This window comes from Salvia splendens, chromosome 3 (assembly GCF_004379255.2).
Source record: "Salvia splendens isolate huo1 chromosome 3, SspV2, whole genome shotgun sequence".
NCBI lineage: Eukaryota > Viridiplantae > Streptophyta > Magnoliopsida > Lamiales > Lamiaceae > Salvia > Salvia splendens.
This window is the reverse complement of record NC_056034.1, coordinates 39,735,231-39,738,923: the sequence shown is the minus strand read 5'-3', so window position 1 is coordinate 39,738,923 and position 3,693 is coordinate 39,735,231.

Here is a 3,693-nt window from a genome sequence, read left to right as displayed (position 1 = left end):
CAGTGCAAAGCTAGAAAAAAATAGAGAAACTGAACAAGAAAAGAAGTCAAACAGAAACAAGAAGAGGAATGAAAAAGAAAAAGTAGAATGAAGAAAGAAAATTAGGAGAGAAGAAAAGAAAGAATGGGAGAAGGTAGAAAGGATGGAGATAGAAAATGAAGATAAGAAGCTAACACCCCTCACTTAAAGCATGCAATGCATTATTTATTTTATCTGAAACACATTGTAAGTGCTTGATGGTTTTTGGTAAGTGCAACTTCTAATTTGCAAATGCATGATGTGATTTTCATTTCTTAAAGCTTAGGACCCCTAGGCCCTTATCTATACATCTATTAACCCCTAAGCCCCATTATGTCCAAAATGAAAGTCCCAATTGAGCTGCAAGGTTTGACCACATCTTATTGAGATGAAATACTTATTCTTTTGTTGAGTGAAAATTCCAAAATGAGAGTTGTAAGTTGAGTGAACCAGAACATCCAACTCAAGTTTAATTGTCTTGACTTTTTGATAATTGGAGTCATGTGTTGAGATTGAATGACTTTTTCTTATGGGATCTTAGGATTGTGGGAGAGTTTGTAGAAGATGACCAATGGGGTGCCTGACTTGTTTTGTGGGCCTTAGTTTGTTCTTTTTGTTTATTTTCTGTGTTCCTTTTTTTTTTCTCGTTGTGAATTTGTTTTGTTAGTTGGTTAAGGGGTGGTCATGTGCCACAAATACTTGCTCTTATCCTTTTCTTTTTTCTACATGCTTGAGGACAAGCATACTTCTAGTGTGAGGAGGTTTGATCGCTCGTATTTGTTGCACTTTATTTTCGATCATTTTGAGCTTAAATTGGATTTAATATACACTTTTTGTATGTTTTGGTGTAGAAAATTGAACAAATATAAGTGAAGGCATGGGAGAGCAATGATAGCTAAATGTGGAGCAAAAAAACCATAAAAAGGAAAATTGAAGGACTAATCTGCAATTGCCAAAGAAAGGAAGGAGTTAAGACTAATTTTATGGGAGTCTTGTGACCTAGCTCAAGAAGGAGCCGCCACTTAAAAAGAAAAAAAGGAGGGCAGATTGAGGGAGAGGACGACGCTGCACATCAATATTACACACCAAAAATGGAGAGAGAATTTAGAGACACCGGCTGAGCACATCGTGTAACACCGATGGTGGGGGAGTTAGCTATTGCAATTGCTGTTATATTTTAGAGCATCATGGTTTAGCAACGGGATGAAGAAACTGTTATTGAATTAGGGAGTCACTCACCCCATTGTTAATCCTTTTAATTTTCTTAGTTTTAAATATTTAGCTTTGTTTGTTGACTTGGAATCGCTGCTGATGTCCTTTGTTTAAGCTATAATTTTACTTGTTATTTTAATTAGTAGATGTTTGCTTAAGATTATCGCTCTTGATTTCAGATTACAGATTAGATGGTAAAATGCTTTTGGAGTTTGGTTTGTATTGCCAATTTTAAGTTTCTGATTTCATTTTTCATGCGAAATTTTAATGTTCATATTTATGTTCTTAGCAAGATTTTCTGCAAGTAGTTTAGTTTTAGTGTTCTTGCTGATGGTCAGATTTTCTCTAATTAGCATGATGCTGCAGTAGTTAATCATTACAAAGGTGGTTGTTTTGGTTCCATGGTTTTATTTACTTAAGAAGTTTTTAGTTTAGTGACAAATGTTTTAGTTTTTATTGACGTTAGAGATGTTATTTTGACCAAGTAGTTTATGTTTACGAAGTTGTCGGAGTTTCAATAGCTTAAGAGTTATGTCCTTTTCTCAAAATCTTGTCTATTTTCACCTCCTAATATTTTGATCCCTCCATTGTTTTTGAGCTCACAAATTCTGCAAAACCAAGTCACTGTCTCCAGCTAATTCTTTTCTCTCAAAGCTTTCAAATACTCTTGCAATCATGCTCACTTAGTTAGATTAGCTTAAGCTCTCAAAACTCAGTTTTCATGTATGAAATTTAAGTTTCCCACTTTAGTGTTTAGGTCCATGTTCAAGAGTTTAAGGCGTGGTGGCTAACACCAACCCCGTGTCATAGAATCGATCTCGAGTAGGTCCCTAGTCTCTGCGGTTCGACCCCGCTCTTGCTGCTTATACTTTGTAATATTAGTTGCAAAAGTGGGAAACTATAAATCTTGTTGAAGGAGGGACACGTGCACACGACACACGTGCAAAAACCCCGTCTTCACTCATGAACATGTATTTATGTTTTCATGATGTAACAATAAAGGTTGAGGATATATTCAGTTAGGAACTATCTATTGGGCCTTTATGATGTGCAGATTTATTTTTAAGATGGATTTGTTACATGTTGATATGATAACTATGTTTAGCGTAGGTGCAAAATAGCTTTAGTTCTCCTGCACTCAAGCCCATTATCAAGCAAGCCCGAGCCCACAGGTCCAGCCGAAACACCATTTCTGTTTCTGTGATTAGAAACTGTGCAAGCCCATGTTTGTCCACTATTAGAGACCTAATAAAGTAAAGAAGATAGCCATTAGATAGCAATTCCTTGCTTAGATTTGATGAACTTGTTCAAGGTCTCCTCCAATCGACCCTACATTTATTCTAATCAACCTTATGAAGCTAAAGAAAAAGGGATAACTTGATGTTTGTCATATGTACAAAATTTGATACTCGGGCGGACGCAGAAAATTATTATCGTAGGGGCTATATATTCTAAATTTCGTTTGAGATAATAATTTTTCTATATTTTATTGTTTTGGTAGGGTATTTTACATGTCATTTTATACAAAATACCAACAATAATGTTATATAATAAAATAATAAAAAAAATAGTTGGAGAAGGGCTTAAGCCCCTCCTTAGTCACATATGTGTCCGCCCGTGCTCATATGATACCGATAATAACTTATTACCTCTCAGAATCAAAACGAATGTATGAAACATATAGAATGAACAAATGCTAACGTGAACCAAATATAAACGAATTATTGTGTTTGCATGGAGCGTAGTCTCTGAAAACAAATATCACTAATTGTCCCTGAATTATTGTATAATCAAGGTTCCTTTTGCACTACACATACCTAATGCTGGGATTTAAATTTTTTCAATCTATTGTCTCGGATGTCTAGGACATTCACAATGGGAGCTTTAAATTCGGAGCCCATCCCTGTAATGACAGTCCATTCCAAAGCCTATCTTAGAGCCCATCTCATTTCCACATCAGCACTATTTTTTATATATTTCACTTTTAATTGTTGGTGTAAATTAAAGACAACGTAAGTCAACAAATTTTATTAAAAAAAAATAAAACATCCTACATTAAAAAAACCAAGATAAAGATAGATAAATACATAAAAAACGGAAACACACATCAATCGGACTCGGCGCCTCGATCGGCCCGAGACCCCGCAATGGAGATTGAAGAGGGATGAATGTGAATTGATGGGAATGAGGTATATATAATGGGTAGAAGAGATAAATTAAATTAAAAAAAAACAAAAGGATATCGGCGCCTCGATCGACCCGAGACCCCACAATGGAGGCCCATTGCAAGGCCGATGAGGGCCGATATCCGCATCGGCACAAGGGCGGAGGCGTTGGGGCTGGGAGATCAGCCCCCTTCCGACAATGTGAGCCGATCATGGCCGATAGGGTGGCCGAGCGCCCGATCGCTCGGCGGTGGCGATCGGCCACCATTGTGATTGCAACTTGAATTATCGTCCAATG